The sequence below is a fragment of the Acyrthosiphon pisum genome, chromosome A3 (assembly GCF_005508785.2).
Source record: "Acyrthosiphon pisum isolate AL4f chromosome A3, pea_aphid_22Mar2018_4r6ur, whole genome shotgun sequence".
Taxonomy (NCBI): domain Eukaryota; kingdom Metazoa; phylum Arthropoda; class Insecta; order Hemiptera; family Aphididae; genus Acyrthosiphon; species Acyrthosiphon pisum.
In genome coordinates, this window is record NC_042496.1 from 32,250,448 (window position 1) to 32,278,206 (window position 27,759).

Consider the following 27,759-nt stretch of genomic DNA (forward strand, 5'->3'; position numbering starts at 1 on the left):
ATTCTTACAAACTGGTATAATATACTTAATAAAAGTTTTAAATTTGATAAATTTTGTCAAAATTCGAACTTTAAATAATCTTATAAGGAATTTTGTATTACATTTTAAAATCTTAGATTTAAAAAGAAAAATTTTTACGAATTCTTAACTCAAAATAATTTGCTAATTTTCGCGATTTTTCCATATTTTGTCAATTTTTGAACTTTAAGTACTAATAAAATAATACTGTGACCAAGGACTTTTAATATTTTTCAAATGTCATTGTAACAATATAATAGGAGCCTTGTATTCAATTTTCAAGTAATTTTTTACTCAACAAATAATGTTTTATTGACATTCATAGGAAAAAAAAACTAATAAAATTGAAAACTGAAAATGACCCAAAACAAATCAAAATATTTTGAAAATTTTATCATGTATAGAAAATGGAAATTTTAACAACCAATGAAAATTGCATGTATCTACGGTCATTTTTTTTTAAAGTTACAACAAAAACCAAATTTGATTTTGTGTAAAAATTCCTGTTTTTCCTTAATTTTTCTTTTGTTTTTCACGGCTCTTTTGAAAATGACTGTGAATTTTAAATTTTGACCTCCTCAATGCACCAACAATATTCACATTCCCATCGTACAAGATATTGAAGTTGAAAATCGAAGCATTATTTCGACTAATTATCGTGTACACAGACACAAAAAAAAACACACATCATTGTAAAATCAATACATTTATCGCTCAGAATCTAAAATAGTGACTATGAATTTTCAATATTTTTAACTATCATTGTATAACTATATAATATTAGGAGCCTTGTATTAAATTTTCGAACTTTTTCATCCAACGAATAAAATTTTAGTGATATTTATAAAAAAAAAACTAAACATTTGGAGACTGAAAATGTCCTTAAACAGCTCAAAACAAGTAGAATTATTTTGAACGTTTATTTTTTTTTTTGAATTTAATGAAATTGTGAAGTATCTATGGTTATTATTTTAACACTGAATCGTAATTTGCACATAACACACAAACTAAACATAAATAAGTACACATATGTGCCATCACTTGCCCACCTTTTTTTTTTTTATTTTTGTTTAATTTGTTCACGAAAATGATATTTAAATAATATTATGTTCTCATTGAACATAAATACATAATATCTGATTTTTACGGAGTTTTAAACATCTTTATTTTAATCTTCCAACTATCCGCGTGACAATCGGTGTAATTAAATAACTGCAGTACATATTAATGCTTTACTGATTTTCTACAGTTTTCGTCCCACGAATAAAACAGTTACTGTAGTAGAAATTTCTCCACGTCATACTTAATGAGTTTTACGCCGCAGTTAACGATTTATATTCAAACTCGCAGTAATAGTTTTGATAGTGCGAAAAAAAAAAACATTAGTCTTACGCTGTGGTTTGGATATTAATTATTTCCACAGTAATATAATACGCGTTCACGGCGGGCGGGGTTAAAAATTGTGTCCAGCTAGAAAATTATCGCGAAAAAGTTTTTAACGCAATTAAATGTTCAACACGACTATGGTTTTGTCCTCGTTTTTAACGACCGTCGTAATACGAGGTCTGCATTAAATATAACATTATGTTACACTATTATGTCTGCACTCATACGAAATACGAATTCGTTTTAGTGTATCGATCGGCCGGATCAGTGTGGAGTGATTGACGCTCTCGTCTCCCTCCTCTCATATATCGAAAATATTTCGCAAAACAAATCAACCGCGAGCTTAAGATTTCTGACAGTTTTTCTCGATTTCCGTGAAATTTGAAAATTGTATTTAATCACGAAATCTGTAGAGCTCAACTTCGTATTCTTATCTTGCGTAAGACGCAGTAGCACGAAAAATACAATACGTGTCGTAGCCGTCGACTGGGGATAATCTTACAAGGAGTAAACGAATTTCTGAAGTCACACTCGCTTGTCATAACCCCAAAACCTATGAAAAGTAACATAAATATATTTTAAAATAAGAATTTTATACTTTGGAGTTTTGGAGATTTTATTGTAAAAGTAAATCAGCTCTTTAGTAAATCAACAGTAGTACTTTAGTAGTACCTACACCAAGTCAAGTGATTAGGGAAGGAAATAAAAATAAATACATAGTTCTCATTTAAACATATACCTATCTATCTATTTTACCAATTATTTATATTTTATAGCATTTAAAATATCCTAAAATTACTTGTATCTCGATTTTCAGTTATTTTCTTTATTTTTAATCCATACAATTATTAATGTGAAATCGCATTTGTGACGATGTTACCGACCACCACATTTCATGGGACCCATCTACGGACATATCAAAATATCAATTCTCGCCACGGGTAAGTTGAAATATAATATTATCTGACCTCAGTATATCAGAAATAGATGATAGAAAATATCTAGTGGGTTGATCCGAAAAGATATTGCGTCATTGTTAATTTTATTGGTCGATCAGACAGTATACAGTTATTGTATATTATTGTAAAACTGAAAAATGTCAAAATGTCCTAATCCGATCAACATTTCCATCACGTTGATCATACCTTTGGTCTTCACAATATCATACCTTTGGTCTTCACAATATCATAGTATAATGACAAACCGTAATCAACGCCTACCGCGTTAATGGTAGCGGTATAAGAGTATTATTTTCACCAGCACGGTAATAAGTCACGTTCGAGCCGCTACAGCTGCAGCAGTATGAGTATTGCACATGCGAAATATTGGCCTACAGAGCCGGTGTCCGACCGCGGTTATGGTGCGTCGATCCCGCGGATCTATCAATTTCTGGAAATTTCTTCGGGAAAAATCGGGCGATCGCAATATACACAACACGATGATAATATACTCTAATATTATAGCTCGTCCACGCGACGCGTATATACAGTGTTCGGACTTATCTAGATAAATGTGTCTATAGATGAATATCTAGATAATTATTTGTTCATCTTTTATCTTATCTAGACAAATCGTTACGAGGTATCGAAACGTTCATCATAGATAATTTTTTTTACTAATCTAAATAAATTCATCTAGACACATTTTTTATTGATAAAAATCGCGAAATCGTACAAGTGCATTTTTAAATATTTATATAGATTCTCAAACAAAGTTTATGGTTTATAAATAATGTAATTTTTTTTATTTACATGATTATTATTATTAATATGTCCTTAGCGCCCAACTAAAACATACCTGAATTTAAAGACATTTAAAAAATAATTGCATCTTTATTTTTATCTAGATAAATACGAGTTGAGTTATCTTTTGTATCCATCTATAGATACATTTGGGTTGCATTATCTCTATCTTTATCTAGATAATCCGAACACTGCCGGTATAATATATACTATATACACTTACGGTCGCTTAATTCGCAGTGGGGTAGGTCGTCGTCCCGGCCCAGTCCCGCCCTTACACAACAATATTATCATCGTCTATAGGCCGGCCGAAAATCCGCGGCGGCGACAGGCGAAACCGCGTGCAGATTTCGTTAAGCCCGTCGCGTCGCTCTGCCGTCGCCCGACGCCGACGCCGACGCCGACGACTACCGCTCCGCCGGCAGCGGTACATCAGTTTCATCGGGACCGTACGCAGCTCGGTCGTGCCCGTCGCCGCCACGCGCTCCTATCATATATTCACCCCAAGTCGATCTCTCGATCGGATGATATTATTGTCTCGCCATCTCATTGGTCTTCGTCCGTTTCTCCGCGTCCGCAACCGGTGGTCGTCCGGATCGCTCATCCCCCCCCGCCGGGGTCCCCCGCCTCGCTCGATCTGCGCCCGGGAGTCTTCGCCGTCGCCGACTCTCCGCTTCGGAAAAGCGGACACCGGAAATACGCATCCGCTGTAGTGTGCAGGGTCCGTGTCGAGAGCTATACGAAAAAAAAAAACAAGAAAACAGTGCAGGTCCGCGTTGAAATCTCCGCGTCGGACCTATTAATATATTTAGTGATTTCGATCCTCCTCTCGTCGGCGTGCCACACTTATTCGTCCATCCGGTCGCCCTCCCACCGTGCCGCTAATCACGCACACCACTCCCACCGCCGCCGCCGATCTCGTAGTGTCGACACGACGAGTGCACCCCAAGTCGTCTGTTTGTCTGTACACCTTCCAGTAAGTATCCGATATGCGCAATAAATAACAATAAAATATTATTATCAACGAGTTCCATATTATATTGTTATCTTCGATGCACGTCGTACGACCGTCGCACGCTTATCCCGTTTTCAATCTTCGATGATACGTCCCGCTCACAGTGCTATTACAATAATTATTATTTATCTTACGACTTCTCGTATTGAAAAGCGGCTGGTGATAAAACAGATATCTATAAAATATCTTTTGAAATCGTTTTGTTGTCTTTATTTTTTTTTTCGTCGATAGTTTCGACATGGGTCGTCGAAGCGAACGACTAGAAACAATGTGCTCGATCGCTATATATACGCTTACAACTTACCTATAAAAATTTAAAGTGCCGACGAAATAGTGTCGTCGGGCTATCTGTTGGATTTAATCGTGAAACGGCATGGTATTCTTTTGTGCTGTCGTCGATAGTGTTATATACACGGGACGATCGGAAAGAATTCGTGACGTGAACGATGTACCTTATGGTGCTTGCCAAATCTACGTCGATTTTGATCACATAAGTTTCAAATCGCTCCGTGAGGCGTATACCGTTCTCGTGAAACTAATAAAAAAATAAGTTAGTTTAATTCAACCAGCTATGGTGCGTTCTACTTACAGAAAAAATTGTTTTAACGATAAGTCCCGTGTTGTTATTATAATAATCGTAAAAAATACATATTTTGTACAGTGCCAACGACGACGGCAAGGGAAACACGCTATAGACGTCCATAGACGTGGGACCCGGTTATCATGCCCCCCCCCCCCCAACTTCTTAGTAAATATGTATTAAAAATAACAAGATGTGGAACTCGTTACGCTTCGACCAAACAAAATGTCGTCGTTAGTTTCGGTGAGAGACTAATATTTATTATAACTATTAATCATCTATAAATTGTTGAACATTAAAACTATCTATATTATGTTTCGTGAAGCCCGTAATCTTTTTTTAAAGATGGAAATTTGATTTTATATACCTACTAATATTATAAAATAACTCACTTAATCACAAAAATTACTTATCAGCTTATTATTATTATATTTAATTGTATACATGGATCATTATAATATATACTAAAAAAGATAAAATCATGGTATTTAAAAGTACATTTCTAAAATATCTTGCATAATATTAATATAATAATATTATACCATTGAATAAAAATGTAACCATTTTGAGAACACAATAATATATTATAATATTGTCATTCGAGTTATGGGGGGCACCTAATAGTGAATAAAACAACTAAATTATTTTTTTTTCATCGTTATTTCGGAGCGTTACCCAGTATATTTTGAGTAGAATGGAAATTTCAACAACGAAATTAATTTTAGTAATAAAATATTGTGATTAATAAAGTTTTGAAATTAAACAATAATAATATGTGTGGATTAAAGAATTTCATAAAATAATGTAAATGTCCAACAGTCCCGCAAAACACAAGTCATAGAATATGATATTGTGATTTATTAGTTATTTTCATGTTTTTTAAACGTTATGTGCATGTGTACTGGGTGCGCTGTAAAGCGTACCTACCCATGGTCACGGGTTTTCCCATTCACCTGTATGCGGCCGTATATGGAGGGTGATTTATAGCGACCATGTTAAGCGCCGCTCACCTCCGTTTGTTGTTCCTTTAACTCTTTGTTGGGCTCCGATTGTACTATATAATTATACAGCTGTAACAATTACACGACGACAACTCGTATAACAGCGCAAACGTTCGATTTTATTAGCTGCTGCGAGCGAGAACAATGTGCACAGTTATGAATTACGCGTTTGTTGTATATATGATATGACCGACCGGCTCAAAACGCCGAGGACGCCATTCATCAACGATTATTTTATTGTTTCTGAAACCATTATTTCATTAAAACAACGCGATTCGGTTTCGACAAAAACGTCGGCGCGTGCGTAATTGTTATTAGGTAGTATAATAATAATATTATGTTTAAAATGTTTATAATATAGTGAACGGGGCCGTATTATAAATTGTTGCGCGAACAAATCTGCACGTCAGCGCAATTTTTTCCGAACCGTTTCGCAACAAAAGTAGTAACGTTCGCTATAAATATTAAATAATAATACAAATGATATAATCGTAACTCGTAAAAATAATCGAGTTAATCGAACTTTCGATACTATAATGATTTCGCGCGTAAATTAATTAATTAATATGTATTGCCCGTAACTTTTCCGTAATTTACGAAAAAAAAAAAAAAAAAAAAAAACGAAACAAAATCAAAACGGCAGCATTCGTAGTATTGTTTATGCTAAACAAATTGATCAAATACACGCGAGTTTAATTAAAATTTATAATTATTAATGGATTACGCGTTTTATTTATATCTCGCGCACATAACTCCCTTTTCACGGTGCCGTTTTATGAATGTCCCGACGACGGTGATTAAATGATAATTCCAAATCGTCCGCGCCATAGAGCAAAACGTGACTATCTGTCATAGTTTACTCGATCGACTGTAGAAAAATAATTACCGAACGTGACACAATGTGAGACACGAAAAACCGCAGACATGTTTTAACCCGGGCTTGAAAGTTCAAACCTATATTTGATACCGATTTTAAATACCGGTTAAAACCGTTAAAAACCAAAAACAAATCGAAACTAAAAATGAAATCGGAAAAAATAAATACCAATATCCGGAACCAAAATCGAAATCGGAAAAAAACATTTACGGTTTCAAGCCCTGGTTTTAATTTAAAAAAAAAAAAAAAGACCGGTTTGTTCAAACTGTGTAGGTACTATCAAAATATTATGTGAAATATTTTCAACACGGATCATATATTATCTATATTGTGTTAATTGTTCTACACACAAACATTTTTTTCGTGTCGAAGGTGTACAATCAACGAGTGTGTTTGTGGTACGTCGAAAGTGGTGTTTTTTACTCGATTGTTTAAATAGATTCAATATATATATAAACACAAAGAAAAACTACCGTAAACATTCGAGACGCGTGATGAAGGAAAATGTCCGTAAGCTCGGGCTTAATAGAATTTCGCTCATAATTGTTTTTGAAGTCCGTAGTGTACCTATCCCGTCCGGCTTTGATTTTTTTTAGCGTTTCTCTAAAAGTAAAACGGATAACACATTTTCATTTATTTTGTTATTATTATTATTTATTATTTTTTTTTTACCATCTTTTGTTAGTGTTATTCATTTTTTGTAAAATGACTGCGATCGCGATTCGCTAGAAATTGTTTTCTCGTCAAAACGTGATAAAAAAATGTTTAACAACACAAAATATTTATTACGAAAAATAATTGTGTTGAACGACGGAGCCATCTAGGTATGTGATATGTTTCAAATTTTCCGAGTCATTTTTTATTCCCTCCGCGCGTAATAACAGTATAATTTATTTAAATCGTTGTGGTGAACACTATTCATTGTTAATCGTAGTCATTTCCCACATTCAAATGTTAAAGTTGTGGATTCTCAGGCTTCGTGTTCGCCTTTTTTTTTTTAGTTTGCGTTTCACCACTGCGGCACTCGCATAATCATCCAGTCTACTATGCCAGTGTTAAATTTATGGTAATCCAAAACAGAAACTGAATTATTACTATTATTAAGTATTATTAAAACATGACCATCATAACCGTTGTAGCTCTATTGGATTTGTTACAATATGGCGATTTCAACTTGTCTCCATTGTCTCGGCGTAAAATCTCATCTGATTAAAACGATGACGACATTTCCTGGATTTGATGATCACACTCAAATAATTAGGTACCTACCGCAATAAGCCAACATTAAACCGAATGGTTTGTGTTCGATTATAATATTTTTATAAAAATCAAAACGATTATAATATTGTGACGTGAACGGTAACTATAACTATTCGGTCTGTCAACTTGGCGATATCATTACGAAACAATTTAGCAACCGAGTCAACTGAGTGCACTGCATGTCAGTTTTTTTCCCAACATCAGTGGTGTGAGAATTGATCGATGACAAATAACATATTATTTTACTCGTAGTGTAACTACCAGGAATAACCAAGCCCGGTTTAATTAACCAGATAATGAAGAATAACGGTGCATATTGGATAGTATAAAATTATTTAATTTGTAATCATAGCATTTACATTTTTTGCAATTTTTTTCAACATTGATTGATATTTTACAGACTTTTTTTGACGACTTGACTGCGGGTATTGAATAAAACCAATTTAAAATTATTATTACGAGGCAAAAACACGATAATTGTGCATAGGCTTTTAGTTAATCGATGTGAAAAATCGCTTAAAACTAATTTTGCACAGAGCTTATCAGAAAATTAAACAAATTTTGTCAGCAGACACCAAAAATGTTTTGGAACCACGCACAAAGCAAACATAATATACAAAATTAAATGAATGATAATAATGACCAATGATATTGTATAAAAAGCGAAAAAAAAACTAAATAATGCTTTGAACGAATAATAAATCCTTGCTGGGAATATATTAAAATAAAAACGTTATTGATTTTGGCTATTTCAAATTTAATTTTTAATTATTCAAACATCATTCATAATAGTGGTGTTCTAAGAATTTCAATTTTTTTTTATGGGGAAGGATGGAAAATAAATTTCCTAACAGGTATAGCCGTATAGGTACCTAATATTAATATTATTCTGTTGTAAATGGGAAAATGTAGGCAGACGTAATATTTATCTTATCACCTCTGAACCTATTCATTTTTTTATTATATCCCTATAATACACACAACTACACATTATGTTTCTAAATGCTTATTAATTGTGGCTACCATATTTTATAATATTAAGATTAAAAAAAGTATTTTAGATTTTGAGCGTTGCAATGAATGTATTGATTTTACAATGATGTGTTTTTTTTTTTAATTTAAAAATTTTTTTTGTATCTGCTATCACTTTTTTGGACAGTAAAAATTCTTAGATATTCTTGAACAGTATATATTCTCATAGGAAAATCAATTTTCCTAAAAAAATGTTCTATACACCATACAATTTCGAAAATATTTTGACTCGTTTTGAGCTGCTTACGGACAATTTTAAAATTCAATTTATTATTTTTGTCTATAAATATCAACTAAATGTTATTTATCAGGTCATAAAGCGTGAAAAATTAATACAAGGCTGTTGATATATTGTTACAATTATAGCAGATGAAAAATATTAAAAACTTATATGCACGTTTTTTTTTTTATCAACATCTAAAGTTCGAATTTTGACAAAATTTATAAAAATACGTCGGCTCATAGTTCTCAGTTTCTTTCATACGTCTTATATTAGTTGAACAAACGTAAAAAAAGAAAAACTTATGCAGATTGTATTTAAATATTATTTACTGTTCTTTACTAAAATAATACCGTTTGGGAGACTGAGATTTTTTATTCCAATTGAGTTGGTTATTGCCAAGTGATTTCACACCAAACGATGACGATAAAATAAACATAGATATCTAACATCCCTGTTCATCTTACATTAATCAAATATACATAACACCAATTCTTACCCATGACACAGTCTGGGGGTCACCCTTTTATCACCCTCCAAATGAACACAGCATATCATATTGGTTGGATTCCAGAAAAGACTTCATCACTTCAGCAAAAATTTTCACTATCATGCGTGATAACGTATTAGCCATAGCCACAAAGGAAACTCCTGATCAATTTTCAACAGGAATAATTTCTGCACTCACGAATACATCTACACAACCTTAGATATTCAAGACAGTCAAGTGTGTTACCAACATACATCCAGAAAGTCCACCCTTCAAGCGATCCCAACAAGTGACTCAACCATTTAACTGCGATAGTCTTTTAATTTTTTCTAATTTAAATTAATTTAAAATCCGTGAAATTTTAAGCGCTATATCATCATAGTCCATAGAAAAAAATCAAGTAATATGTAATTCAATTGATAGGTATAACGCGCGTATATTATGGACCCGATAAACAATTCGTGAAATAATGTCATCATCCAGTTTTTATCATTTCGACGCGATTAAAATATTCACTTCCACGTCGTTGTACGCAATACTTATATAGTCATATACGGTTCCTTCTTATACATAGGTACATGTGATAGAAAATTTGATTAATTAGTCACTATCTAAAGAATCAATCACATCAAGTGCACACACTACCGTAATAATACGTAGGTAGGTACTTATACTATGTCACAAAGAAATGATAAAAAATAAATGTAAAGTTATATTATACTACGATAATATGGCAATAGTGACTTGTGAAGAACTATCAAATACAAACAAACTCGAGAAATAAAAACGAATATAAATAAATTTCGTTATACTAGCTACCACTAATGTATCTTGTCGAGCAAACATTATTACCACTGGAGCATGAATCGAGGGCATAAACCTTACAAACATCTACGTATCCAAGCAAGTAAAAACCAAACTGCAGCCAATTCGACGAACGATAATACTGTGTTAGTTTTAGATTCTTAACGGAGCAGTGAATTCATTTTTGTTATTTATTTTTTTGTTAGAGTGTATTGAGGCATTTTTTAATTTAAATAATTGAAAAAGTAGGTACTCCAATATTCAGGTATGAAGGAGGCTAAAATTGAATCTATGTACTTTGAAAGGTCAAGAGTGGAAATATTTCAGTAACTTTTTTAAAAATTAAACTAAAAACTAAAAAAATAATACGAAAAAACCAGAACATTATTTTACGATAAAACCTTTTTTTTAAATTCAAAACTGTAGCCATTTTAAATTCACAAAATTCTCATCAAAACTGTTATTTTATTTTTTGTAGACATATTATAATCTAATATCCCATACATGCTTAGAATCGTTTTTCCCCGCATACAATGATTTATCATAAAAATAAAATTTAACACATCCATTACAGTGACATACTTAAGCTAAATTATGAGGCACACAGTACACCTACTGTACGGTTTATACTATGTTTAGTGCTTTACTTGTGGGGGTACGCAGGGGGACGGATTACCCTAACTAATTTTTCAGTAATTTTAGCGTATTCTGCATTTTTTTTTTATCAAAATGCACAAGATGCCATCATAATTATTTGTCTCATAGATTATTTCATAACTTAGGATCTAGCAAACTATTAATTAATTTACTTTTATTTTTAATTATTTTTAATTAATTATTTATAATTTATAAATATTTTTATATGATTTAAAAATGTGTATTAGGAGATGTGTGCTCAGTAACATTTAACAAGTGATGGGGACATTCTTTTTTTTTTAAGTGAACAGAGTCCCCCTACTGAAATTTTGCCAAGTCAAGCACTGGCTGATGTTATGTCTATGTCTATGATTATGTATTGTGTTATTATTATTTATTATTATTATTATCTTTAATGTTACTACTATGTATAATTGTCTGTATCATTGTGTAGACCGATATCGAGATTAATATTATTGCTATTATTATTATTATTATTATTATTATTATTATTATTATTATTATTGTCAAACGAGATACACCCGGATGGTTAAACTGGTAGGGTGTTTCAAGTATCATATTATTCAGTTACTCATCCGCGATTTTCAAGTACGTATTATAACGAATCTTCATAACAAAAATATGTGATTTATTATTATTTTGAAAAATAATTTGCTATTATTGTTTTAGCTGTTCAAGCTCGGTTTTTTTTATAACTATGTGTTTGATATTTTTTTTTTGATAATTTATTATTATTGATATTCATCATTAAATATTTATTCCAAAGCGGCTTTTCGTCTTAGTCTACAGTTATATAGTCACCATTCATAAAATACTTTACTTCAGCCATTATAATATAACATGTCAAGTGCATTAGTACGATCCACAACGATTGAATACAAACCAAAGTTCACACGTCCGATCAACGTAAAAAATAAATTATGAAAAACTACAGTAATAACAATAATATAGGTAACACAACTACTTTCGGTTATAGCTATAACATTATGATACTCAAGGAAGTCCGGTTGTCAGCTTCCCCATAGTCTTTAGGTAGGTTCTTTAGTAGGCATAGTATTATATTAAACCGTTTAGGAATATGAACCACTTTCGTTTCGATTGACCTGTCGAGATTATACAATAGTCGACAAGAAACGGAAGAGATCGCTTTACATTGGCTGCCACGAGTGAAAATCGCATGGGCACAAAAAAAAAATTACGATTAAGATAAAACAAAATAAACACTTGTCGTGTCGAATACATTGGCTTAGATGTATTATCTCGTTTTTAAATATCCTGACAACAATTTTTTTTGATATTTGAATATAAGTGGGGCTGAAGATGAGTAGAATTGATACTGTAGTTTTTAACATATAATTTTTACTTCAATCATCTTTAAGCTGACTACTTATATATGAAACAAAATCTTCATAATATAATTGCATTTAATTGACTTTTTAATATCTAAAGTTAAACGTAATCATTACTAACGCATGGATTTTTATTTTAGTCTTATCTCCGTAAAATTAGTATTTTTTTTATTTTAATCTACAACAATATACATTTTATAAATTAGTATAATTTCAAAACAAGTCTAAATAAATGGTCGTTCACATTGAGGATTTTATAATTGTGCGGATTAAGACTATTATAGCAATAGGAAATAATTAAAAACGATTTTACATGGTACGATTAAGAATATACAAAGTAATAACATTAAATAAGTACATATTATTATAATATTATGTTAATAAGTTTACTTTTATTTTTATTTAATGTCAAAAAATAATTGTGAAAAACAATTAATTATGTTTTTTCATCAACTGTGTTACGTTATGTTAATTGAATAATATAATATATTGTGAATGTGATGATGTAAAAGGGAGAGAAAAAAAGAACATGTTTCACAGAATAAAGAATCGTCTCATAATGAGGAAGTCGATGGACACTGCTTCTAATACTAAATACAAATATTTTAAATATTTTCCTTTTATATAGAACCACTAATGAGTTGTCCAAGCAAATAGGTTAACTTTCGTTGAAAAATCCATCTTGTGCACGATTGTTATATACATTATAGGTGAGTGTATTTAAAAAAAAATTTAAATGATAGTAGAAAAGAGGAAAATATAATATAACTGTAACATTTTTATTCTAGTATGAAAATATATGTATTTAATGAATTTATATATGTATATAAATACGTGTATTTTAAAAAAAAAAAAAGAAAAAAATTAGGCCAAGAAAAACCAATCGTTTCTTTGAAATAATAATAAACTCAATTGTACGTAGTCTTTAGCCTATATATATATATATATAAGTACCTAATACACTATAACATTACAATTGTCAACTAAAGTCATCGTGATCTCCATGCACGTACATACTATATAAAACATTTTATTGTTAATTATTTTAAATAAACACCGCCAAGTCGGAAGACGCACCGTTATTGTCAATAACGATTTCGCTCACGATTCGGTTATTTTGTTTATCATCCATTATTTTGTATTGTGTACTCTTCCCCTCTTACCTACGCGTATTCGTTCCATTTTCTCTTCGGAAATTCCCTCGCAACACGTTATGATATCTGCCTTTGGGTCCTGCAGGTCACCCTCAGCGTTCCAATGCTGCTATTACCACCATTGTGTGTGATGCACAATATTGTGTAAAACCATTGGGCACCACCACCGGCTGGCAGGGAGAAAATATCGACAGCAAAATTCCAACAATCTTTACCGCGACAATATTATTATGTGCATATCACGAATAAGTTTTACGAACAACCACCTGCACGACCCTACCCGTACGCGGCCCTATACAAGAGTGTGGGTACTTTGCATTGAATATACGCATACAAGAATGTGCGTATAGGGATAGACTAACCATTTATCATTTTATGGAAATAAAACACGGGATTTCATGGTCCTTTGATTATAGCTGTACAGCTGGAATACGCGTGTGTGTGGTTGTATGTGGGTGTGGGCGTGTGTGTGTCAGTGGCGTAGCCAGGATTTTCTTTCGGGGAGGCTGATCAACTTTTACACTTTTGCACATTACATACATACTAGCACAGATAGATAGCTGAAAAGTGTTAATACTTATAGGTACGGTGGCGTGCTCTGGGTGTGGGGGTGGAGTTTAGGGATTATATCCCCCCCCCCCGTATTGTTTTTTTTTCTGACCTACAGAAAACCACTTATTAGTTATTACAGCTGTTTAGAGTCATTAATTTTTATTCGTTAAGTCAACAAGCTTGAAATTGAATACGGGGCTCATAATATATTCTGACAATAGCAGTTGAAAAATATATAAATACAGTCACAATTTTTTTTTATAAGTATTTAGTTCAAATTTTGACCAATTACGAAAAAATCACGAAAATGTACAAATTATTTTGAGTTAGAAATTCATTAAACATTTTATTTTTAAATCTAACTATCTAAGATTTGATAATTTAATACAAGATTCCTCATAAGTTTGTCTACCTTTATCAAAAAAAAATTGTTTACCGGAAAGTCAAATTAAATTTTTATTATCGTTTGAAGTTCAAATTTTAATATCATTGGATATTCACTCGATTTCTAATGTAGCAATTTTCTTATATTGTATTTTTTTATAAATAACATAATATCACAATACATTTTTATTTGTTAGGTCAAAAATCATGAAAATATAATACACGTCCTCTAATATATTTTTACAATAGCAGTTGAAAAATATTAAAAATACATATATATGTGAAATTTTTTTTATAAATATTTAAAGTTTTAATTTTGACAAAATTTATCGAACTTAAATGATGTCACTCTGCTGTATAGTAGGTTACAAGTGGGTCAATGTATAATGGATTGTATTAAACTTGAATTCAATGATATATGATAATTTGTATCCAGGATAAAAAAAATAAATAAAAACCATTGTAAAACCATTAGCTTCTAAAATGATTTAGTAGTTAAAAATGTACCTATATATATATATATTAATAACAACAATATAAATATAATATACAGTACCTATCCTAGGCTGCCAAACCGTCTCTGCTCAGAACCGTTTTTTGCACACATTCTATATATCATTGAATTTAAATTTAAAGTCATATAATTTTAGCCTACTGTACAGCAGAGCGGCTTCCACTTATCCGCTTTCTTTTGTTTATTTTAAAAAAAAAATTTTGTCCCCCCCATTTAAAATTCCTGAGCAAGCCACTGTAGGTAGGTAGTACATTTTTAAATATTTTAAATACAATTTAAGACTTTTTGAGCGACTATCATAGACCATTAAAATAATTTTTAAATATTCGTAACATTTCGGGCGAGGGGGGGGGGGGGTTGCAGCCCCCCAGCCCCCCCTGGCTACGCCACTGGTGTGTGTCGACTACTATTTACGAATATAAAACAATTTTAAAGCCAATGGGCTTCACCGCCGTATGGCAGAGAGAAAATATCGACAAAAAAATCTAACAATCTTTACCGCGACATTATTATGTGCGCGTCACAAATAAGTCTTACGAACAGCCACCTGCACGACCCTGTCCGTACGCGGCCCCATACAAGAGTCTGGGTACTTTGAATTGAATTTACATACAAGAATGTGTGTATAGGGATAGACTAACCATTTATCATTTTATGGAAATAAAACACGGGACTCCAGGGTCCTTTGATTATAGCTCTACGGGTGGAATACGAGCGCGCGCGTGTGTGTGTGTGTGTGTGTGTGTGTGTGTGTGTGTGTGTGTGTGTGTCGACTACTATTTACGAATATAAAACAAATTACGCACCTCGCAAATATATTATTATAGTTCGTATTTATTTAAAATACTTTAGGTAAAGCCGGTGTATACACACCTTCCGTCAAATAATATAATCAAATACCACTATTAATTAGAGCGCAACTTACTGTTAAACTCGTACCGAGTATATTATTACATCAAAAGGTTGTTGCGGTTTGTAGAATATTTTTAAAACGTGAATATTTGTTTTTAGATTCAAGCGCACCTAACCATACAATACCGCGAGACTGTGATATTGACTCGTATTGGTATTTCTATACGGTCAGGCTGCAGCCCACCCAAGTAAGTTATATGTTTGCACGGGACAATTAACTCTTACCTATGAAATATAAACGATTCGCGTTTGAACTAAAAAAACGTTACATTTAGAAATTGAATATTTATACGTCGAAAACTATATATTATTTATCTCATACATTACATTCTTCAAAGAGAATCAATGTATTATATTATATTATGTCTGTTATTTTTGTACTTTTATAGTAGAACGAATCCTATGATTAATGTTTCCGGTAGGTAGCAAATTCTATCTAGTTGCTGCATTGGGGGGATCAAAAGTAAAATGGTCCCCAGTGCACTTTATTCATAATCGGGGAAAACTAAAAACAAATATGGAAAAACTTGAATATATTTTACACAACACCAATTTTTGACAAATTTAACTTTATAATTATTTCATATTTTGTATCCTTAATGTTAGATATCTTTTTTTATTTTATGCGTAAAATGGGTGACATAAAATTGCATATAAACTATTGAATTACATTGCACAAAGTATTATATTGTTTAGACACATTTTCAAGTAAATAGTAAATTTTCATTAAATAAAAAATAATCCTAATAATTGGTGAAATAAACACGTAAATATTATGAGTCATATTATAATGATACTTTTAAGTTTGATATCTATTAAACGGCGTTTATCATCATACAAAATATGAGCCTGAACATCTGAAATTCATCGTTCAATACAAATTGATTTTTTTTTTTTTGATGCGCGTATTAGGTACTTATAAAGCTGGATATAATATTATTATCTTAAATCATTCAAAATGTGATAAAAATGTGTACAAAAACATTTTAAATGCCATTTTCAAGTGTATTAAATAATATTTTTTCGAACTTTAACAAACCTGAAATTCCGTTATTATAATAATAAAAATATCATGTCAGATACACTACACACTACTTATATCACTTAAAAATTGTATTAATCTCACAGTCATTCTAATTAAACACAATATTTTTGTACCTACTGTGATCTTTGACGTCACTCCACCTCGAATCAAATTGTACATGCGCATAATATTAAAGTAGGGTTAATATAATTCGTTTGTTAAACTGTCGCGTAGATAACTACATTTTAGGTATATATATATATATACGACACCACCACAGGTACACAATAATAATTTTTGTTTTAACTATCATCGTGAAATCATGCTAGTCTCTACAAGATATTTCAATGTAAAGCGTACGCTGCATTCAAATACTATAAACGACGTTCAAAGGGACTCGAGTCATTTTTTTTTTTTTTTTTAATAATAATAACTCTTTGTTACGCGAATTGTTGGGAAATTCGTATTCAAAGAACGAACGTCCTGAATAAATCCCATCTAATATGCAACCGGCGAGCGTAAATCGAATTATCTGATAAATATGAGAGTGACATTCTGACATTGAATGATTAGACACACAGATCTGCTTAACAAATTTACCTATCCTTTAGTTTATATAATAGAATCCAAACTCGTGACAATTCAATATTACATAATAAAGAAGATTATATTTGTGTAAAATATTTTCTAGAACTGGGTACCTACATAAAATTATTGCAGCTTCAAGCCTTCAACAACTGACATCTTATTGGGTAACCACATACCGTGCAATTGAAAATTGAGTATTTCAAAAACGGAAATACAAAAATATGTAATAATAAAGATAACAGAGATGAAATAATTACATAAATCTGATCTCAAAAAAATGATTTCCATGTATTAATATTAATATGTCTTTGTTTCTTTTGTCTTCATTTTCATTATTTTTTCCCACAATTATCACACCATGTTTGACTAGCTACTGAAAATATTAAAATTAACCACATAACATTCATGAGTACATTCTCTGATCGTCACTTGACAAAAAACATAACATTCATTGTGAACAAAATGTGTAGAAGATAGTTTTGTTTACATTTTCAAATTGTATTCTAAGTATAACTATAAAAATTATTTCAGCTCATACCAGAAACAAAGGTTTAAAAATCAAATATGGCCGAAAATGAAAATGGATCCAGAAGGAATAAATATGCCGTACTACCGGCTGATAGCTACTTAATACTTATGTACTATTATAAGCTTCCATCACAAAATATTAAATATCAATTGGTCATTTGCATGTAATCGATTTGTACAATTTAAGGGTATTATCCATATCAAATTGAAAAAATTGTGTGCATTCTAATCGGAATAATGTGCTACACCTACGTCGTTGACAATGTATTGAACCTGAGCCAGGTTTTAGCCACCAATAACCATATTATAATGTTGCGTACTGTATTAAAATAATATTAAATTATTATGTTTTGTATGGTTGTCCTCTACCGGGGGGAAAATACTATTGTTTTTTTTTTTTTTTCATTACAAACAAATACGTTTCACATGTAGGACGACGGACGTTATGCGTGCTATATTACTTAGGTATCCAAAAAAACTAATAATCTGTGAAATATTGAAAACGACAACGACAACGATGTGAAAAAACGTGAAGATAATAATGATATACCTACTATTATAGGAAAATCCAATAGTTTTTAGTGAATTTCATAGAAATAACCATTGCATTAAATACCTATTTGCATGAATTTGCCATGTCCTAAATGTATGAGGAACCTACATATTTTGGGTGGATACTGGATATTATATATATATAATATAATGTGGTAAAGATAATATTTTATCGACTCGTTCTAAAATTATGATTAAAAATACCCAGATAATTTTATGTAACGTGTTTCTGTGAGGGTTGAATTCCTTTTACCTAGTGCTTTTCCTCGAACAAGGTGGAGAATTTTCACACAGATACAAAATATACAAGAGCAGGAGTGTCTCAGAAGTTGCCTGGCCTTATACATTCTTAAAATATAATATTTTGTTTACGTGTAGTGGGAATTTCACCGTGATAACCATATAAATATTAAATGCCACGAAGACTATACAATGTCGATGTATGTCTTATGAAAAAAAAAATGTTTATCTTCATACAGGTAGGTACTACTTTGTAACTTGTAAGCCCGTCTCCGTGACGACGCCTCCTTGCCAGACAACGACCTATTAAATGATTAATCGGTTAGTTCCAAAATACATTTTAGTATTATTTGTATTACTTGTAGAATGTAGGCGTGTGTAGGAGCTAAAATTTTTGCGAAGGTTCCATTCATGGATCGTAGATCTTTAGCTCATGCGAGTATGTTTTAATTTGATTGCGAGACGTGTTGCATAGATAGCTTATCGTTTACCGCAGGGTATTACATATTTACCATTCTATCTCGTTTACATATTTTATCTATAATTGGAGGCGAAACAAAATATAAACAATAATATATTGTTTTACAATATTTCGACACCAAAACAATCGTAATATTGACGGTTTTCCTAATCAAACGGGTACGCGGAAAATTCGTTGTTGTTGTCGAGAAAAAATCCCGAGTCGCGAATTGCAACTTCTGGTTTACAACAATGATATTATTATCATAGAGTTTAATAATAAAAATAACACGACGGCGTGTATTATCGAATTATTAAGACGTATACGGGTAGTTGTGTACGGCGTAATAGCGTCGAATCAGCGTTGAAATGTTGTACGCAAATTCCAACGTATATATACCTAATGTGTATAATGTAATAATATAATATACCGGAACCGTCGGAATATAATAATATAATATTATGTGCGTCTCGGGCTCCACACTCGTATTATTATTTAGATGTAGTACAACCAATGATGGGAAAATGCCGGACAATTCAATTTTTTAAATGGACCGGAATACGCAAACGTACGCGGCCATATACCTATAGTAGGTACGGCGTGAAGGCGAACATTACTGGGGAACGTGATGAGGAAGGGATGGACCGCGCGGTAACCGCTTTTACGGTAAAATCATTTATGAAGAACCCGTCGCCGAGTGCATTATTATTATGGAGGCGTTTACGGCTAATAAAAGTCGTGTATAGACCTTTTCGGCCGTGCGTGGTCCGGCTAAAACGCGTCCGCGTTTAAAATGGACGGGAGCAGCAGCAGCAGATATCTACGGCCGTTTCGGGCATTTGGCGCTTTACGGACAAACGCTTCGTGGGCGTGTGTATATGCACGGGGAGACGGTTTACTGCTCTGGGAAATTTAAAAACAATTTATCACTTACCACCCAATATGTGAATTCCATAACCTTGGTCGATAACGGATAAAAAGTAAACCCACGAAAACGAGTGTTCCCGTCTTGCCGCTTTGTACTACACTCGCGTGCTTGTCTGAAATACACGTATATATTGTCACAGTATGACTTATTTAAAAAAAAAATAAAAACCTTCGGAAGTGAATTCCCGTAACGTTCTGGGAAGATAGAAAATGTGTTAAATTTATCTCCTAAAAAACAAAATAAAAACGTAACCCTGCACGGGCGTACTTATATTATATATTACCATTGATCGCAAATATAATTTAATATTATAAATATTTACAATCGATGATACTATACTAATAATATAACAACGATACAATCAGTCTTGTTAGGTATTCAAATACTTTTTGACAAGAGTATAATTTTAAATACATACATTAAAAATACTTTGTCTTTGTACTTTATTCCAGAATATTAAATATAGAATATTTTTGTTTCATAGGTATATTAAAATTTTAAAAATTGGTCTTGAAAAAAAATTTTCTAAGAATTTTTAAGGTTTCATTACGCAGGTGACACAGTACTTAAAATTCATATCTACATTGTTAAAGCTTGCCAATACAGTAGGTATGTGGCATCAGACGAACCGATTAAAGAATGTATTTTATTAATAATTTAGTTTTAATAATTAATGATTTAAGCAAGTATACATTTGTGATAAATGTACAAACATTTTAATGCCTACTTCAAAAAAATTACTTCTCAAGTATTTTTAATCCTCATAAAATGTATTTGTAATTATATTCAAATAATTTTTGAAACACAGTATTCGAATACGTATTTCAAATACAAATGACACCTGCAAGTATTCAAACACGTATTCTGAACATAATAATATTTTAAAAGTATTGTACTGGATACAATATATATTATAACGATTGGTCGACAGGAGCGGCTGTGATGTTTAACTGTAATAATATAATACACTTATATGTATAATATATACACTACCGACGTCGCATTGCAATTTCACTGAACAGCCTACCTACACCTGAAAATCTATAACAATTCTTACGCATTAATCCTTTAAATTGTTTAGCCGTGCGAACGGCTGCTGAATCCGATTTAAATCGCTGGGAGATACCGTCCGTAGATATTAACAGAACACTAGCTGACGTTAATAGAAAGTGATTCGACTAATTCAATTCGGATTTAAGTCCGAATTGTATCCATATATATTTGTAAATGCTATTTTGTAGCGTTCGTGGAGAACTAAAAAAAATATATTGTATGTAAGTACATAATATAATTGCATTAGACTATATAGGTAACGAATAACAGTCTCAAATGACATTAGCTCACATATAGGTACTTTATATACCTATCAATTTTATAATTTTGATTATAATATTAAACCATCATCTTTTCATATCCCGGTAGCCATAAATTGATTTTGGGTAAGACGATAATAATTATTAAAGTTGCACTTTTTCTGACTAAAAATAACAACGAAACAATTTCATAAATAAAACTCAACTTAGCTAGATAGACCTCAAATGCACAGATTTTCCTTCATAAATACCGGTTTTCATTCCAACGTACAGATTGATTTTATTACACGATAAGATATTTTGAAACAAGTTTAGATTACTAATAGTTTTAGATACTTCAAATTACTTTTAAGATGACGCCACACGAACATTTTGTTGTCCCCGTCTTACAAACGTACAACATGGCAATTTGTACGTTCACAATAACACATTTTATTCCGTAATTTATAAAATTAGAGTGAATTTACCTCTCATAAGTTTTAAAGTTCAGATTATTATCAGATTATTATCTAGGTCTTCTCGGAGGCTTTTATCGATATTTTTTTTATCAAGAAGCGAGTTATGACCATTTTTAAACCGTACATTGGCATCCACCTAACAGTGGCGTCATTTGGGGTGGGGCAACTTGGGCATATGCCCCATTCTAGTATTTATATCAACCTTAAGTTGGCAAATTTACCACACCCCCCCCCACCCTTAACCACTATTGCACTAAGCTACGAGAATCTGAGTGAAAAAAAGTTTTGATTTGGAAAAGCCGTGAAAAGTTGCCCTAGTCTAATAAAAACTGAAATGACGCCACTGCGGCACCTAATACGTCTGGAATCATAGTGTTATCAAAATTTAACTATTAAAATGTAAAAGTGTAGAGATATAGAAATATTCAATAGTGAATACAATTATACTGTTAAATAAACGAGAACGTCCATCGTAGGATCAAACTTTATCGCATTATATCGTATTTATACCTATATTAATACGTTCAAATCCAATCTTTATGTCTAAATTGCATCATTGTATCGAATGAATGATCATTTTGTATGATGGAATGAAGACCGATCGATTTGTTCTAAATAGAATAATTTTTTATTCATAATAATTATATGGAATTTTATAAATAAGACGCATTATACAATGTATCCTAAATATAGCCTGTACAGAACTTTTGACTATATGAATATGTTTCCAACCCTATTGGCATATTTTATTCTAAATAATATAATCTTATAGACGAGGTATTGTCGACTTCGGATTCAAACAGTATAGGTAACAAGTTGTTGAAATAATATAATTTATTTTCATAGAGATTCCATCTATTTTTCTTTTTTTTTTACCCATATTATAATATTGTTGACGACACTAAAAAACGAGTCACCAATTGCAATTATAAAAACGTGAGTGATTGTCGGACGGTTCCGCTTGGAAGGTCGAAGGGGGATGAATAAAATGTATTATGCGACTGGTAATACATTGGATTGTTTGACTTTGGACCGACGCTTTTTTCATTATAATATTATTTAATTGCACGACCTACCACCGTATTATCATAACGCTGTGTACGTGAAAATTTAATAAAACCAACTCACAGGTTAAAAATGTTTTAATTTACATTTTATGTTATTGTTTTTTATTGTTTTTTTTTTTTTTAATTAGAAATTATACTATCTACTGTACCTAAGTTAATATTTATAATAAGCCAAGCAAATGCGCGTTAGCATAAAATAATACAAAGTAAAATAAAATTTAAAATATTATTGTTGAAATAATAATATGTGTTACACGCGTTGTTGTTGTCCAACTCGAGATGACCACGATAATATACGATCGTAAACCTAAAGTGACCAGACTGCAACGAGTGTTTTTATTTTTATTTACAATATTTGTTAGTTTATTTGTTACATATATCTATGGTTTTGAATAAAAACGTATATTCTTTAATATGAAATGTTAATAAAAAAGATTAATTTTCTACGAAAATCCGAAACTGTGCGTCGAAAAATTATATGAATTTTTTGTTTAGGTTACTGCAAGTAGAGTATATTTTATTTTATAATGATGTATTTTTTTTTTTATGTCTTTGGGCTATTTTTCTGGTAGAAGAAAATTAGATATAGGTTTTTTGATTTAATATGATGACGAAGCAAAAACCGTTGAAAAACGTGTAAATATATACGACGCCTGTTCGTTTAAAAAACAAGAAAAATTTTCATAATATTATATTATTCAAGAGAAAAAGCTACTTACTGATTTTATTTTTAATTTCATCAAATTATTGTGCGCGGAAAGGCATATGAGTCAGTCATCAATACGAGGTTCATATTTTTAAAACATTCTGAATAAAATATGTATTCCTTAATCAATATCGTAAAATATATAATTATAGTTGGCAATTATAGTTTCTTATATGATCACTACGAACATTTATAATAATATCACTATGACCGCATTGGTATAATTATTTATAATAGAATATTGTAAATACACATATTGCCGTAACCTATAAATAAAATGAATATTTATAGGTGCTAAAACAATTAAAGTCTGCGTGTGTGGTCGACCGTCGTCGTCGCTGGAAAGCTTTTCAATACTTTATGGCTGGATTGCTGAAGCAGTAGGTACTGCCTACCGAGACTACCATAGTTTATATTATGTCGTTGTAATATAACCAAATTGTAAAACTCGGCGGAGATACCAACGAAAAACGGTTTTTTGATAAATTCTAGTTGATTAAAAACCGAATGTAAAGAATTCACATCAAATTACTCGCACCAGGAAATTCTACCAGGCACATTTAAAGTGTTTAAACGCGAGTCGTGTTAGTTATTTTAGACTATAATATAAGTTTGATAACTTTAATGGGACGGATATTGTTGCATTCAAAAATGTTTTATTTCGCTGCACTAAAACTATTTTGAAATTGCATTTCATATAAAAATTAAATTAAATTCAAACTCAAACGAATTCATATAATACAATCCTAAAACACACAACTAGTATATTATAACAGACACAAAGCTGACACACTTTATTTTATATTGTTTTCCTATGTTTATATATTATTTTTTCCTCGGAAAAAATTAACACGTGTAGAAGCGAATTCAAAAACTGCATTTTTATGAGAAATAAAATACAAATGTATTTGACGTATGCCGAATTAATTATTGGGAAATTGTAAAAAATCAAATTATCAACAAAAAAAAGTGGTTTATTATAGTTTTTCCTAGTTACTGTTATTATTGATTAAAATAAATGCGCAATAATGTTCAAAGCTTGAGCTCAATAATAGATTTTATACGCACATGTGTGACTAAAACTATACGCCATTCACCGTTTCGATACATCGGTTACAGTCTCTGACTCTCTATGCAATTATGCATGTAAGCAATTTGATCGATTATCGAAATGTTGGTTTACATTGCAACGAATAATAAATGTGTGGTGGATTTAGTGAGGTAATTTTCTCAGACACATCGCCCATAATATTATTACCATAAAACTTGATATCCTTTCGTTTCGAAATGTAAAAAAAAAAACTTTGTAAGTAAAACACACGATGTTTCAACGAAAGCCATGTTATCGTTCGATCATCATAAGTATACATATTGAACGTTTTAAATTACCTATCTGAGAATTCATTTTTTTTTTTTTTGTTCACTGAATAACGACACGATTTATTGTAATAAAAACAATGCGAATAGTTAAATTTGAAAAAAATCAACAATTTATTTTGTTTGGTTTTAAGCATACCAATATAATAATTCAAAATCGAACAGTCCGGGTGACGCCCTGTGCACTGATTTTGGCATTTGGCGAGTTGTTTAAAATTTAAAATATCAACAATTATAGAAAACCATCGTGCGAAATCAATAAATGAGAAAGATACTGTGTGTAGTGCGTATATATTTTTTCTCGATGAGATTAAAAGATGAATATTTTTGTCCGGATAACGCACGACACTTCGTCGGGAGGGCTTGTTGTAGTGCCTCATACATATTATTATGATTATTGTTATTTTCGCGTTAATTCGTTGGAAACTTTAAGGCGCGGGATAATTATTATATTATAACGACAGGCATATAAAATAGTATAATACGACACTGCGAGAAAAATACGGTTTTACTTGGGTAACAGTTTTTATTTCACATGCGCGTTTGATTTATATTTTATAATACACCGACGTATAATTAAGTTATAGAGTTCTATACGAAAAGTTTATAGTATGTCTAATAAAAACTTAGTTTGAAGTAATTTACAAGATTTATTCGGTGCGTGTTTAAACGATACATGCGCCGCAGTGTCAACACGCTATACCTATATACGCCATACTACACCGTACGCGCAGATTAATTAATTTAAAAATGTATAATATTATTATGATAATTTTTTGACCAGACAGTCTTAATATGCAGATTGTGCGTACACGAATTAGAAGACGTGTAACGAAGCGATTTCGTCGAAAGCCCACGGTAATATTATGGTTTGAACACGCGTCATATCATTATGTGGGTAAATATTAATAAAATATATTATTATTGTTTCTCTGATTTCATTCACAACGGTATTCGTTTTATTCAGCGTTTAATCAACGTAACGATTGTGTGTTAGAATTCATATTTCCATAAATAATCCTACTCCCGTACGTGTATCCGCATTTGCACGTCGTATATTAATGTTTTACGTTACGATAATATTCTACGTAGGTGGGTAAAATATTATGCATTCCGACGAGGGTTAGACCGCATCGCAATAATTATAATTATTATACCTATTGAAACGCTGTATCGATGTGGCGTCGTTGCTCAATGCATTTCTAAAACCACCGGAGTAATCGCGAAGGATGTTTTCGATTCAGTACCAGCGTGAGCTTCTTGAGCCGTAACATAATATATAATGTTATACTTAAAAATGTGAATACAAGAATCACGATCTTCGAACAAAATATCAGGATTTCTTTTAGTTATATTTTTGTGCAACTGTTTCTAAAATCCTTTCCAAAAAAAGTGAATTCATCCCAAATGACCAATCATTTTACCTATAAGTCGAATTCCAAAAAGTGTCTCCCAAGCAAAACGTAGTCCCACTCACCCTTAAATTACGGTCTGCTGAAGCAGCAACAGCACACGACACAACAAAAACGTAATATGTGCCCTGAATGTTAAGTTTAACGTTATATGATAATATGCACGAGGTTTATTTTATCAATTGAGTAGGTAGGTACATAATATAACGTAATATAATGTTATTATTTTAAGTTTGCAGGGTTACCTACCTTGTTCGTACACAGTGGAACAACGTTTTTTTTTTTTTCATTCTATGTTATTTTTCAATAGTAATTTGTTTTATGTCACTACGGTCCGTACAAATTTATCTGTCTAGGCGTGCGTATAAGTTGTAGACGTTTGTGAGTGTAGAAAAAGAAAAATGCGATGAAGGCCGACAGGACGAGAAGGATCGCGAACAACTTACCAAAGGAAAGGAAAGGTCTCCGGAACCGGGTGCTGTTTTAAAATATTCAGAAAAATCTTTTGGCACGGCGCCAACGGCACTAATGAATCGAAAAAATAAAGGTTTTTTGGACAATAGACGAACAACCCGTAACGTAAATAAATGACCTGGACCTGAGAACGTTTCTTTACTTATCTAGATTGGTGACTTTTCAACGGAGGATGAAAAAAAAAACACAAAGTGGAAGCAGCGAGGAAAGAAAAATTGAAAAAGGTAAAACGATTTTTACATTTTTCTCTCCGCCGCCGCGCGAACGAGAGACGCGATGAACGCCACCGCCTCCGGCTGAATTCGCAATAAAAACATAAACCCAAAGTCACACATATTATCATATGGCAACTTTTAATTTGTGCACCTTTTTTTCGTTATATCGTTATGATATAATAGTCGATCGCCATCAGACAGATATTAGTTTTTGAATGCGAGCGGTTAAAAATATTCAAAAATAGACCACGTCGTTTTGTGCGAACTCGCGAGAAACCTTAACGTCTGCACTGTGAGTTACTCAATTAACGTGTTTTATTGCGTTTCACGGGAACGCAATTTCTCGGATGCTAAACTGTCATAAAAAAGTTTTGCAGTTATTCGAACAGGGAAAAAAACAAGTAAATAAGTACGCTGCTATTGCAGCATAGATGTTGTTTTTAAAGTACATAATCATTTTTAACGTTTAG

At 31.7% G+C, this 27,759-nt stretch overlaps 1 protein-coding gene across 2 annotated transcripts in view; it reads left to right on the forward strand.

Moving 5' to 3' along the window:
* The first annotated feature begins 3,582 nt into the window (after positions 1 to 3,582).
* Positions 3,583 to 27,759, forward strand: part of LOC100573428 (peroxidasin homolog) — a 459,362-nt gene continuing 435,185 nt past the window's right edge. The window contains exons 1-2 of one of the 2 annotated variants that reach the window (XM_029491313.1): positions 3,583 to 4,122; positions 16,047 to 16,135. The gene's annotated coding sequence lies outside the window, so the exon portion shown is untranslated. The remainder of the gene's footprint in view (positions 4,123 to 16,046; positions 16,136 to 27,759) is intronic. The other variant, XM_029491314.1, reaches the window with a different exon arrangement.